We start from the raw sequence: 15,527 nt of genomic DNA on the forward strand, positions 1-15,527 counted from the left end.
TAATTAATGCTGGATCTGTCAGGTTAGAGATAACAAGGTCCTCCTGACGGGGTGTGACAACAGTAATCGCCATATAAAGCGTGAAATATGCTGCATATCCACAGCAAAATCTACACAAAATCAGGGTTGTGCAAAGGCGCCCCTAGATGGTGTACACATAGGGCCATATTAGAGGTCCTATTAAGAAATTCGGAAATAACGGGAAGGGGAGGTCGGCCATCCCGTCTAGAGGGGAAGGTACAACAAAGGGCAGCGCTCACTCTGAGACTGCCTGTGTTGCTGTAAGGGGTTTTACTAAATTGCCCATAAATGGCTGAACTGTGTGTATTGCTGTACAAGGACCTTTGAGAGAAGGTCACATGTCCCTGCCATGTCCTGGGTTGTCCAGGATCTGAAGTCTTTGCTGATTGGCTGAATATAAAAACCAAAGGTTTCCAGCGCGCTAAGTAGCCAGAGAAGAGAAGACCCAACGAACCTTGCTAATATCCGGATTGCTCAATTATTAACCCTGACCCAGGCCGGGTGCATACATTTCAATTATAATAGCCTGTTTCCTGACAGTGTCATATTAATTTTTGCTCCAAAGATTTGCCTTTTTTACATGTACAGCTGCCTGGGCACTATTTATATTGTCTTGTTGTATTAACTGTAATTAGGGCTCAATTTTGGAGTAGGGCGTATACCTCAAGCATCGTCAAAAATCCTGAAAAATCATGCTAGGGCTTATTTTCAGGGTAGGTAGGTCTTATTTTCAGGGAAACAGGTTAGCTCCTGAGCATAGTAGGAAAGTTTCCTTTATTTTAACCCCTTAGTGACCAAGCCTGTTTGCACTTTAATGGCCAGGCCAAATCTTAGAAATCTGACATGTGTCACTGTAACATAAAATAACTCCGTAAAGGTTTTGCATATCCCAGTGATTCTGACATTGTTTTTTCACCACACATTGTACTTCATTTAGGTGGTAAAAATAGAGCAATAGAATTTGTGTATATTTAATAAAAGCGCCAAAATTGGGAAAACTTTGAAAAAATAATGTCTTTTTTTCACATTTTCAACTGTAATATGTCAAATATGTGCAAACATACTGTACAAATTTTTGATGAGATATATATTTCCATCTTTTTACTTTATTCTGGAAGCACATCTGAAAAACCTGAGTTTTTATAACCATTTAGGAGACGTACAAATTTAACATTAACATTAATTAACCAGAAAGCTGGTTAGAAAACCACCGCAATCTCCCTAGAGTGATTGATTGAGGCTCTGCCGTGACATGTGGTCAGGCGCTCAGAACAGTTGATCTGTGACAAATCGCTGATAGAGGCAGGATCGATCGAGGTCCCCCTCTCGCATCCATGACAGTCTCCTTCAGATTGCAACCCATGTTGTATAGCTCCTCCTGTCTGTCACCCTGTGGTGGGAGGAGCAGATTCCATGTCACATAGCTCCACGCTCCTGTCTGTCACCCTGTGGTGGGAGGAGCAGACTCCATGTGATATCGCTGTCTTCTGTTTTAAAACAGTTACATTTCTTTGTAAGTGCTGCCCTCTTGTGGCGGTGTAAAAGTATACAGTTTTAAGCCAACACTTGAAACAGTCGCATAATATTTGAAGTAAATCTTTTTGCATTTCTTTTCCCACCAGCTGGGACTCGTGTAATAATCCGTGTTCTGCGGTTCTAAGATAACATAGACCATTACATATGTCCTTAATAACATATAACAGTTTAATAAATAATAAATATAACAGTTGTGAAGCATACAAATTGAGTTCTGCCTGAACTCCCAGCACCCCAGTTTTCTCACATCCTGTTACATCTGTTGGTATTTCCCATTTCTCTCATGTCCGCCCCTGTGAGAGCTCTGAGACCTGCACAGAGCTGCAGCTTTTGCTCTCAGTTTTGATGACAGCACCTAATTTGCAGACATTTGCAGTAATGTCCCGTTCCATTCTCTTCTCACCCCCTTCTTTCAGAGGCCCATCCACTTTGTCAGATTTCAGTCAGGGAAAGGAGAGAAGCAGCTGCCAGACATCTCTGGGCTACGCTTATCTCCAGGGCTAGAATGGAAAATGGACAGATGCCAGGGCCCAGTGGACTTGCAGGAGGAGCCTTACTAAATCGGCATGCTCTACCCTTGTGAAGCCAAGACTGGAGTAGACAGGGGGTCCACTGTACCCCCCAAAAGCTCACATATAGCAAAACCCAACCCTAATTCTCTGCCAGGAAAAAGCAACAAATTGCAGAGGGTTAAAGGGGTTGTACAGTAGTAAACCTATCCGCAGGGCAGGCTATCAATAGTAGATCAGTGGTGGTCCACTGGCTGGGACCCTTGCTTATCATCTATTTGCTGGATCGGTGAGCTCATGCACTGAACTGATTTCTGCAAGAAGCAGACAGCTCTGTTCTCACTGCAGTGGCCAGACTTGGCATTAGACCCATTGATTTCACTGGGAACTTGGCCTGCAATATCAGGCCTTGCCACTGCAGTGAGAATGGAGCTGTCCTCTTCCTTATAAAAATCAGCTCAGTACAGAAGCATACCAGTGCCTCTTATGTGTACTCACATTCCCCTCCATCTCAGTCACTTATCCCAAAGCATACACTTGAAGACGCCTCATTTACGCATTCAATACAGTCACAGTTGCTTAAAAATAGCTGCACTCTGTACAAACGTTTGACATGTCAGAGAGACTTGTCAAAAGTTTTGATCAGTGGGGTTCCAAGTGCTGAGACCCACGTTGATCACTGATACGAGGGGGCTGCAGTGCTTACCCAAGTGCTGTGCCTCTTTGGCTGTCTTTGTTGCTTGGCAAGCTGAAGATGGACACTGAGGTGGATAGATATCTTGTATATACATATATGCATCCATCTTAGGCTGCCAGTCTACGGGCGTTTTTCCATTGCGTTCCCCGCGGCAATAATCCGGCCGCGGGGAACGCAATGCACGCTTTCCATAGCGTGCATATCTACAAGATTACTTGGTTTCTCTCACTGAGAACAATCGCACATTGTTTTGTAGTGTTACTTTAATGTTACTTTTCAGAGACTCTGAGGACATCTTGTGGCCATTGCTGATATTACCTTTGTGGCCATGAACATGCTGAGATCGCTCGTGTCCAAAGAATGGGTTTCATATTGATGTGAGTTTTGTGTGCATCGCATCTCGCAACCCTCGTGCCAGAATATCATTCTACGGGCAGTACACATCTGATAGATGTCTTAAAGGGGGTTGTCCAGTTAGTTTTTCACTTTTTCCGTTCCTGACATGCTGTATAAGGCCAGATTCACACGTGCGTTTACGTATTTACACGCACATTTGCACTGCGTTTTTGCGGAATGGGCTTATTTGAGTGTGCTAGTGCTTTTTTTACTGTACTTTTTGCACACACAAATTGTGCGCATTTGTGCGCGCAAAAAGCACTAGCAAGCATGCACCATTCATTGTAATAGGCAATTTGGGAAATTAATTAATTATGCTCTTTTTTGTGCTCAAATACGGACGTGTGAATCTACAATAGAGGGATGCACTTCCTTGTTCTCCTAGCGGTCGGACGCCGGGTCACGTCTTGCCTTCACCCTTCTCCTACATGGTTTCCAGCTGTGATCCAGAACGGCACGTCATCCATTACGTCATCATGAAGGGGCCAGATAGTTGACAGGTCCGGTCTCAATTACAGAAGCATGCGCAAAATGTCTGTGTCATTGCATACGTGCTGGTGCCAGTATTAGGAGGGGCTTGTATGGTGACTGTAGGCAAATGCAGGGGGAAGTGATGACAGAAGACCTTAAACAAACCCGACGATCGATGGGTGGTTACAGAAACTGTCAGAGCGCTCCAACAGCAAATCAGAGGTGATTTTTTATTTTTTTTTACTAAAAATGGAGCTAAATAGCCCTTAAAAACGGGAATCATGCTGCCAATCCCCATACCCTATCCTGCCGTATACGCACGCATGAACCGCAGGTATTAGTAACCCAATACAAATCAATGGGCTATTGGTATCATGTGTTGCATGCGGAAGATTGTGCGCGATGTCCAATGCTGTGTGAGACCAGCCTTAGACTTGGGCTACATAATAACGTTTTTTTACAGCTTTGATAATATGTCACCCATTGAATCGAACGGGAGGGTGAATATAACCAGTTATGTCACACCGATGCTGCAGTCAGCATTAATTGGCTCTCAAACAGGTGATGAGTTTCCTTGTGGAGATTCAGCTGGTAGAGGGTCTTTACAGCAATGCTCCCTGGGAAAAATATCTTTTCTACAGAGGGAAGAAGACTGCCTCTCTGGGGTACTCGAGCGAGTAGTGCCTTATTCGAGTACCTGCCTGCTCGTCTCTAAAGATTCGGGTGCCGGCGGGGGAAAGCGAGGAGGAACAGGTGGGAGATCTCTCTCTCACTCTCTCCCCCCTGCTCACTTCCGCAACTCACCGCTCTCCCCCGCCGGCACCCGAATCTTAAGAGACAAGCGGGCATGTACTCACATAAGGCACTACTCACTCGAGTAGTTTGCCTTAGCGAGTATGCTCGCTCATCTCTAGTTCCCATACATTAGAAATTGCACAACCCAAAATTTACAAATCACAAAGTATTAAGACAAGGATCATCAGACACAAAATCCCTCATGTCAGCAGTTCATACCCTTTAAAAACAAGAGAAATACGAATAGAAGGAAACCAATGTGGCTCAACAAAACAGTAAGGGAGACTATAAGTGAAGAAAAGAAAGCGTTTAAATTAATAATAACACAAGAAGGCAGCGCTAAAAACATACAGGGAGAAAAACTAAATATGTAAGAAAAAGATAAAAACTGCCAAGGAGGAGGCAGAGAGACTGATCGCCAAAGAGAGCAAAAATAATCTTAAACTATTTTTCAATTATATAAACGGTAAAAGGATTTGCACCGAGAGCGCTGGCCGCTAACAAATAATGCAGGAGAAACCATAGAAGACAATGGGGGGGGGGGGGAGGCAAATCTATTAAATAGTTTTCTCTCAAGTATATTTACGAAGGAAAAAGAAATGTCACACGAGATGCAGGGGGATAAAATGAAACACCCGCTAAATATCACCTGCCTAACGCAGGAGGAAGTTCAGAGTCGGGTAAAAAAGATTGAAACTGTCAAATCGCCAGACCCAGATGGAATACACCCAAGGGTCCTAAGGGAACTAAGTGATGTGATAGCTAGACCGCTATTTCTTATATTTAAGGACACTATTGAGAGCGGGGTTGCACCACTGGATTGGCGTATTGCCAGTGTGGTTCCAATATACAAAAAGGGGTTTAGAAGAGAGCCTGGTAACTACAGGTCAGTAAGTCTCACTTCAGTTATTGGAAAAATATTCAGGGGGGTTTTGAGAGACGCCATCGAAGAATACCTCAAGAAAAAGAACAGTATAAGGGTGAATGCACACGGGCGGATTTGAATTGTGTAATTAAGTGCAGGCGAACGTCTGATGGTTAGCTGTGCGGACCATCCACATTACAGTTGAAGATTCAAGAAAGCAGGTACACACGGACACAGCTGCTGCTAGGGGCAGATTCCACTAAGGGATTCCGCATGCGGAATCTGACCTGCCCGTGTGCATGCGGCCTTACTCCTCATCAGCATGGGTTCATGAAGGGTCGATCATGTCAGACCAATCTGATCAGCTTCTATGATGAAGTAAGCTCTAGGCTGGACCTGGGAGAGTCTATTGATCTTGTATATCTGGACTTCTCTAAAGCATTTGACACCGTGCTGCATAATAGGCTGATATATAAAATGAAGCAGCTCAGTCTGGGCAAAAACGTGTGTAAGTGGGTAAAGAACTGGCTCGGAGATAGAAAGCAGAGGGTGGTAATAAATGGTTCATACTCAGATTGGGCCACTGTCGCTAGTGGGGGCCACAGGGTTCAGTATTGGGCCCCATTCTGTTCAATATATTTATCAACGACCTGATAGAGGGACTGCACAGTAATATATCAATATTTGCAGATGATACAAAATTATACAATACAATTAATACAACGGAGGACAATGTGCGGCAACAAATGGACCGAGATAAGCTGGGGGCTTGGGTAGAAAAATGGCAAATGAGGTTCAATGTGGATAAATGTAAGGTTATGCACATGGGCAGGAGAAACGGATGTCACCAATATACACTAAATGGGGCACTGCTAGGGAAAAGTGAGATGGAAAAAGACCTGGGGGTACTAGTGGATTGTAGACTAAACTGGAGTAACCAATGCCAGTCAGCTGCTGCAAAAGCTAATAAAGTCTTGGGGTGCATTAAAAGAGGTATAGGGGCGAGGGACGAGAACATTATTCTTCCACAAGGGCAACTAAATTAATAAACGGAATCTGCATGGGGGACTTTAACCAAGTAATGGACTCAAATATAGACAGGTTCCATACATCTTCCACAACCCATACCACAACTAAATCCCCCCTGCAACAGCTAACTGACAGTGTGGGTTGGGTAGATCTCTGGCGCATAAATCACCCCACTACCCATGAATACACCTGTCACTCCCTGGGTCACAACACCCTATCCAGAATTGATTATATATTCGGCTCCCCATCTCTGGCAATTCACCTCTCCAACATAACACACTGCCCGCGAGGCATTTCGGAACACTGCCCGATACTATTATCCTTAGAATTCCCCCGATACAAGATCATCCCCACCTGGAAAATACATCCATTCTGGCTCAAACTTATCGACACCAGCGACCAAACACCCGCCCACATATCAACCTTTCTGGACGTGTGCTGGATTATGGTTTTCTCCAGCAGGTTTCGGGGTATTTAGTAGCTTCCGAATTGTATCGTGTGCACACATCATCGACCAGAATCAGACACAAATGCTGGTCTAAAACCGGGAGAGTCTCTACAATGTGTAAAGGCTCAGGCTTTTTATTATAACACATGATAACCGCCCTTTAATGGGCGTGCAACAGATTACATCAGTAACATATAGGATTCTCATTTGTCGGATCATATAGAATCCCCCACCTCTCTGCCCACCCTCTACTAGCCAGGATGTAGCTTGGACTTTGTCCTCTATGCAGGCAACCTTAAGCAGTTTCTGTGTATGTGGCAACCCATTATTTAACTAGCTTCAGGATGGGAGGGGTGGAGAAGTGCTAGAAAGACACTCAGTATATACATATAATCCTATAACCTTTAACTCTTAGAGGCTGGTTGTGCAATTCCTATGTACTTAACTAACATTACATCACACATCCATTGTCTAGCAAATACCATGATTAGATTGTGTGTGTCCTTTAAACTCCACAGAGCTAAGAGTTATTACAACAGCATAATATATTTGGTTTATACAAATCAATAGACATTTTATACTAATTAATTATCATGTCTACTACAATCCCCCCTTAAAATGTCTATCCTTTAACTCTATCTAATTTTCACAGTTCTCTGCGCATAAGCCTGTAACTGGAGCGCGTTGAAGGTTCGTTTTAGAGTCTTCAAGGGGGTGTAGGACTTGTCCACTCCTTCTGGGGATGCATCCAGCAAACTCATGGTGGGAGCGGCTTTTCCAGCATCAGTTTCACAGGTCTCTCTGACACAGGGGATAACACAGCAGACTAGAACAGAAAAGGTAACCATCAGTTCACATACAACAGCGACGCCCGTCTGTGCCAGGATCCTCTACCACCCGCTCATCCATGGCGAGTACTGGTCCCAAAAGTTAGCTCTTTTTAGTTAGTGCGGTCAGCTTCTTAATGGCAAGTGCGTCTTTACCCGCGGGTCACGTGTCGTCTGGGATGTAGGTACAACAAGTCTCCCCTATCATCTTACAGACACTCCCCTTTTTAGCTAAAGTCATATCTAAGGCCATTCTATTTTAAAAAGTCATAGTCGAGGTAGGTCCTATTGGTCGACTAGTCCCTATAAGGCGTCTCTAGTATAATTTATAAACCACTGCTAATTATAATAAACATAATTAATCCAGTCAACATTTATTTACCATAATGATCAGGAAAATGGACTCGAATCTAGTTTTAACTTGGTCTCTAATTTTTAAAACTTGTCAGGTACCCCCCTTGGCTATCCTATGACGTCAATGTATACGTGTAGATCAAAACTACCACCAGGGGTCTCTCTTCTCGCTCTAGTATAATGTTACAATACTAGTAGTGTGCACAGGTACGCACGGTGTGGGACTCCCTAATCTTCACCCACACCAATGTCCCTCCTGGAGATAGTCCTAATGGTGAACACGTCCAGGCCGCCTGCCCTGACCCTACACTACCTAGTGACAAGACTGGAAGGAACCGCCGTACCTATGCGGGAAAACAAGGATAGACCAACATGACAGGATAACTACAGAACACAGCAGAGTTGGATCGAGATAAATTAACTATTGGGGGTAACCTCATTATCCTCAATGCTGTCTGACAGGATGTGGAAGAGCATAAGGGCTTTACTAAGGCACACTCCCCTGTCCAATTACCCTCCAGGCGGGTCCTCTACCTCATGTCTCCACAAAGCCAGTAAACGTCTCCTAAGGACTGGACCTGGTTCTGCATCTATTCCCCTCCTATCGTACTGTAGGAGGAGCAATACCCGTTGGTGAGTTCCCCAAAAATCTCCCTCCACCCTGCCCATTTGCCTGGCAGGTGTAGTTTCCAGGGTAGTCAGTAATACTCTCTCTGGTGCAAAACACTTAAGTAGTTATAGAGTATTCCTTCTTCCACTTCTCACGGACAGTGTAATTAGCGAAAATGTTCGTGAAGAGACTAATAAACCACTCTTCAGCATCTACAGGGAGATTTAGGGGGACCATCCCCGAGTGTAGTCGGGCACTACCGCACACGCAACAGTTAGACTTGTTGCTCCTGTTAGCATTGTACCTCATCAACTCCAACCAGAGATTCTGGTCAGAGTAGCCAGTCGCTACTGTCAAGGTGTCCACAAAGGTAGGGTCGGCTATGATCATCATGTTCGTCAAGGTCTTTATCTTACGGCGGAGGGGGTTAATTATGGGCACGGGACTAAGTGAAGGCTTCCATTCGGGTGCATCTACCATATCCCTTATATTAAACTTCCCTAAGGGATCTGTCCTCCCGTACCGGTATGTCCCCAGACTATAAGTTCCTCCGTCCCCCGGGCTTGGATCTCCCATGGTTAATGTAAAAACCGCATTAAAACCAAGCAACATACTAAGTTCAGCCTTCCAATACCTGCTGTCCTTATTATTCTCAAGGAGGGTTATACGACTAATTAGGGATTTCCCGCTCTTGTCTTTCTTATTTAAGGCACTTCGCGGTTTATAGGACCAGTCTATTCCTGTTACATCCCACTAATCCCCAATAACGGCAGTCTTCTCCCCAGACGTTATTAGTGGCGCAAACATATTGTATTCCCCGGGTATGTAAGTCATATAACCAGCTGGACTGAGCTAAATCTGGCCTGCGGTGGGATCTTGCGCCTAGACACGGGACCACAGTACAATAGTCGAAGGAATATGCGGCTACTTGAGCATTGAACGAGTTATACTAGAAGGTAACCATACCCTCATATTCTTCCGACTAAGGATTCCAGTTGCCACCCTTCTCTCTCACTAGCCCTAACCAGAGTAATGTCTTTGGCACAACTAAGACTGGTCTCCCGGATCTGAAGCTTTCTTACAGTATGCAGCATGGATCCATGTAAGTCTTTCGGCTAGTTTCACAGCTGTGGCAGTAGTCAGAAGCACCTGGTAGGGGCCATCAAATCGGGGCTCAAGAGGGTGCTTCCTGGGGAACTTCTTGACGCACACCCAATCCCCAGGCTGCAAGATATGTGTCCCAGTGTCTGCCTCTGAGTCTGGAAGAGAAAACCTGTGCATAGGCTTTGGTTAGTTCTTTAAAAACGGAAATCACATACTTGGTCAACACATCAGATTGTAATTGTAACTACTGAGGATAGTAACGACCTAGCCTTGGGGCTAGCCCAAACAATCTCGTAGGGAGATAATGCATAATCCCCCCTGGGTTCATATCTAACACTGTATAAGGCTATTGAATGACAGTCTTTTCAGAGCGGCGTCATTTTCAAGTATCTTACTTTTTAGCGTGCCACTAAGTCTCTCTACCTTTCCACTACTCTAAAGATGGTAGAGTATGTAAAAGGCCTGGGATACACTCAGAGCAGACATGACATGTTACATTCGCCTGCGAAGTTTATACCTCTGTCTGACTCTGAATCACTTCTGGTACCCCATATTCACAGTTTACCTCATTCATGAGCTTCTTTGCGGTTACCTACTTGTTTGCCTTGGTAACAGGGTCGGCCTCCAACCTGCAAAGGCATCAACAACAACAAACACGTATTCATACTTCCCAACAAGTGGGAGCTGAACGTAGTCAATTTGCAATCCCTGAAATGGGTAGAGTGGTCCCGGTAAGTGTGATGTGGCAAATTTACTTCTGCCCTGACTCACCTATGGCATAGATCATGCTAAACTGGACAAATGATGCAGCAGCTACAGAGAACCCAGAAGTCGCCCATCGTCTTTCAAGCGTCGTCGTCATTGCTGGTTTACTAGGTGGGTCTTTCCGTCCATCAGCTGGGCCATCATGGGATACAGGAACTGTGGTGGGCAAGTGCTGTTGACTGTTCACCACATGCTGTCCTGTTTCTGCTGCTCCCATATTAGTCCATTTATTCTTTCCTTCCTTGCTGGCTTGTAACTGTAAAAGTCTTTAGCATATCAAAGTCCAAATTTTTGTCAATGTCCAAAGTTTTTACCACTGACTCATGCTGTCAGTATCTTTCTTCTTTCTTCCACGGCTTGAGGGCCGCTGCCTTTGCTATGCTGTCAGCGAGGGTGTCGTCTCTCGCCTCTCCAGTGTAGGAATCGGTGCGAACTCTCAACTTTGTCAGATAGAAGTAGGGCCTCCATGCGACTCTGCACCACTGCACCATTCTCAATTGGTTGTCCTGCTAAGGTAAAAACTGTCTGGCCTTCCATATTGGGCCGTAATCATGAGCTATGCCAAATGCATACCAGGAGTCAGTGTAAAGGGTTGCCGTCTTACCTCTCGCCACTCTACTCGCCTCAGTGAGGGCCTTCCATTCCGCTTCTTGTACTGTGACATGCGGAGGCAGAGCTTCTGCTTCTAGGACATCTTGTTGTGTGACCACTGCATATCCGATGTGGAGTCATCAATCCTCACCCTGGTACCATCTGCAAAAAGCTCAACATATGCATTATCAACAGAGGTTCTGGTAACTGTTTGCATACCTGCAGTTTCTTACTGAATTAGTACTAAATAATCATGTTGATGTTCTATTTCACATGGCTCGGAATCTTGTTATCTTATTCCATTTATTTATTTACTTTTTTAATTTTTTTTTTAAACCCAATAGCTGATCTACAACACCTAGATCATCTATGACCCAGATCACCTATGCCTCCCCCCTTTTGAACCGGAATACTCAATGGAAAAAAGAGTAATTGCGTTCAAACTAGTAAACCAAGAGGCACAAAAACAAGCACTTTGTAGGTCAAGGTGACATTGTATGCAGCGAAGTCTGAGCGAAAATATCCTTTAGATTTTTTTTTTCAGGTTGCAGTTAGCATTTTTTAACACAAGGGGGCGCCACACAATTCAAATTTTACGTCACCCAGTGTAATAGTATTTCAGGGAATGGCCAGCGTTTAACTTTTACTCTCCTGGTGGAATATAATTATAGCTTCAGTGTAGACTGACACTAGAATATACAAAAGACTTAAAGAAAAACTAAAGAATACGGATGAATTAACATCCTACTCTGGGCAATTCAGTCCCTCTTTCTTCACATAAAAAGTTAAATTACTTCATCAATTTGCGTGAAAAAGTTTGCTGGGTGACTATAGGGAAATTATTCCATCTGTAGGAGCCTTCCATAACATCATTTGTCTGAGTATCCATTGAAGAAGCGGGCAGTGGAAAACAGAGCCCTTGGGAACATGAGAGAGCGTCCCCTGTCATGTATTCCCGGCCTCTGTCTCCCATGCCTCAACTCCAATCTTCCATGCACTATAAACCAGCTTAGTCATCTACTATGTCCCAAGCTGTATCTTCACAAAGGTTTGTTTCCCTGAACTTATCACACATCCAAAGTGGCCACATCTTGGAGTGTAACAAAGTCTGGTCAAACAAGACCTTACTTCAGACAATCATGAGGTTAGCACTGGATACAGTGACATTGGGGAATGTAGGCCTCCCAAGTGCAGCAAAATGGCCACCAGAGGCAGAAAGGGGCGGAGCTACAAATCTCCCAGGTGAGGCAAGATGGCTGCCGGAGGAGGAAGGGGCGGGGCCAGGTCCTGTCCCAGATGGGGAGGGACCGGAAGTAACATCACACACCCTGAAAGTGAGCACATGGGGGGAAGTAACTTCAGGGTGGGGGCAGGGCTCACCACATTTACTGCAGAGTCAGACTAGGTGGGGTTGTAAACATTGCAAGCGCGGCCGCCATTACAGGGAGGGGCTGTAGTCAACACAAAGGCATTACATTGTTCATAAGCAATACACATACCCCACTACATGCTTTCTCCTCTTAAATCTCTTAACTACGTTATACCAAAAAAAACTAGCTAGAAACGCCTTTCTTTCTGCTAGGCTTCCTGCTCATCTTCTGAAAACTTTCTACAGTCTATCTTATCTGTCCATATTCATTTCTGCTTATCTGTCCATAACCTGACATTTCTTTCTGCAACTTTTCCTGGTCCTTTCCCATTGTTCAGTAAACTCTGCTCCCTTCCCTTCAGCAACCAGATCACAAGCTCTATGACCTTTGTCCTTGCTCACTTTGCTCAACTCTATTCTATTCGAAGTTTCTGGACACAGTAGTGTTCCTCTTGTAAAATCTGCTTGCTTCAAATCCTTCCAATATAACCTCTCTTTCCCACTCAGATTACAATGCACATTAATTCTACAAAACACAAGACAAAGAGAACAGAAAGGGTTAATTGGCAAATGCTTTCAGTCCATTCTCTTATCAGCAACCCTCCCCCAATAATAAACACTGCACATTCTTTCTATAATACCAAACAGACGGGATTACTGGAGAATACCCACAACGGCTCAAGGTATATATCTCATCTACCTTTATAACAGCCCACTGTCTACTAGTAATCCCCAAGAGCACTCCTTGTACACAATCTAGACAGGACATTTAGCTATACACAGAGACTGACGATTATTTTCAATGACCAAAACCTCAACAATATTCTGGAGACATCAGCCGTCACACCACGGCTATATTCCCGCGTATATACCTTTTCACATATGAGAACATAACACACTCAATCATAAAGGTAAATATGCGTATCATAAATCTTCCTAACCTCACACTAGTTTACCTAGGAGTAAGTGTCTCTCTCTCTGGCGTGCTTCCTCAGACTTAAACAGCCGAGTCCGCCCTTCTGATACATTAACCCTCACAGAATTTGTCTCTTGGTCTTGTATACACAATTTTTAACCGTCTCAGACATAGCAGCCACAGCATACAAAATACCCCTAGACAGGTAACATGGTGATAATCGGATGGACAGAACTAGAGTTATTACCTGCCTTTCAGTGAAGGTCCAGTCTGGATCAGATACAGGCAGATTAGCATTTGGAAATCAACTCACATCGGTAGATTAAAATAAAGCAATCTTACCGTGTTCTGTAGATTTTTTGGGCCCCTGAGTTCCGCATGCTATCTGCCGGTCTCTATACGTTCCAGGCTCTGACCTCACAGATCCACCCGCACACCCAGGAACGCCAATTTGTGCTGGATTATGGTTTTCTCCAGCAGGTTTCGGGGTATTTAGTAGCTTCCGAATTGTATCGTGTGCACACATCATCGACCAGAATCAGACACAAATGCTGGTCTAAAACCGGGAGAGTCTCTACAATGTGTAAAGGCTCAGGCTTTTTATTATAACACATAATAACCGCCCTTTAATGGGCGTGCAACAGATTACATCAGTAACATATAGGATTCTCATTTGTCGGATCATATAGAATCCCCCACCTCTCTGCCCACCCTCTACTAGCCAGGATGTAGCTTGGACTTTGTCCTCTATGCAGGCAACCTTAAGCAGTTTCTGTGTATGTGGCAACCCATTATTTAACTAGCTTCAGGATGGGAGGGGTGGAGAAGTGCTAGAAAGACACTCAGTATATACATATAATCCTATAACCTTTAACTCTTAGAGGCTGGTTGTGCAATTCCTATGTACTTAACTAACATTACATCACACATCCATTGTCTAGCAAATACCATGATTAGATTGTGTGTGTCCTTTAACCCCTTAATGACACGGCCTATTTTGGCGTTGAGGACCAAGCGATTTTTTGGTATTTTTCCATCTCCATTTTTCAAAAGCCCTAACTTTTTTATCTTTCCGTGGACGCGGCCATATAAGGGCTTGTTTTTTGCGTGGCGATCTGTAGTTTTTATCGGTGCCACTTTTGGGTATATAGACAATATCGTAAAAAAAATTTTTTTTTAATGATAACAGGGAGAGAAAACGCATCAATTCTGCCATAGATTTTTTTTTTTTTTTACAGCGTTAATCATGCAGCATAAATGACACACTAAATTTTTTCTGCGGGTCGGTATGGTAACAATGATACCAAAATTGTTATATTTTTTTGGGGTTTTTACACTTTTTTGCAATAAAACCCCCTTTTTTTTGGAAATCTTTTTTTTTTCTCTATAGCTGCATTCAAAGTCATGTAACTTTTTTATTTTTCTATGTACGGAGCTCTTTAAGGGCTTATTTTTTGCGAGACGAGCTGTAGTTTTTATTGGTACCATTTTGGGAAATGTACGGCTTTTTTGATCACTTTTATTGCATTTTTTGTGAGGCAAAATGCTAAAAATTAGCATTTTGCCTCTGTTTTTTAGCGGTTTTTTTTACGCTTTTTGTCGTACAAAATAAAAAGCATGTTCAACTTTTTGTACACGTCGTTACGGACGCGTCAATATCCAATATGTGGGGTTTTAGTTTTTTTTTCCTTTTTTTATGCTAATATTAGAAAAAGCATAAAAAAGGGTTTTTTTTACATTTTTTTTTTACATTTTTCTTTTTTTTACACTTTTCTTTTCTTTATACTATTTGAGTCCCTCTGAGGGACTTACATCACTGTGCCTATGATCGCTGTCATAAGGCATGGCAGAGCTACTGCTCTGCCATGCCTTATCGCTTGTACAGCGATTATAGGCACAGGCAATACAGGACGCCAGTGTCTGGCGTCCTGTTGCCATGGTGACAGGCCGGGCTCTCGCGATGACATCGCGAGAGCCGGCCGGAGACAGACAGGGATCGCGATCCCTCTGTGAACTCTTTCCCTGCCGCGATCTACTTAGATTGCGGCAGGGAAGGGGTTAACAGCGGCGGGCGCATCTCCGATGTCCCCCCGCTGTTGGAGCGGGACGCCGGCTGTGACTGACAGCGGGCTCCCGCTGCGGGATAGCGCGGGATCTTATGTGATCCCGTGCTATCTCCAGGACGTACCGGTACGTCCTTTTGCGGGAAGTACCAGGCTCCCGG

This window comes from Eleutherodactylus coqui, chromosome 2 (assembly GCF_035609145.1).
Source record: "Eleutherodactylus coqui strain aEleCoq1 chromosome 2, aEleCoq1.hap1, whole genome shotgun sequence".
In the NCBI taxonomy this organism is placed as follows: domain Eukaryota; kingdom Metazoa; phylum Chordata; class Amphibia; order Anura; family Eleutherodactylidae; genus Eleutherodactylus; species Eleutherodactylus coqui.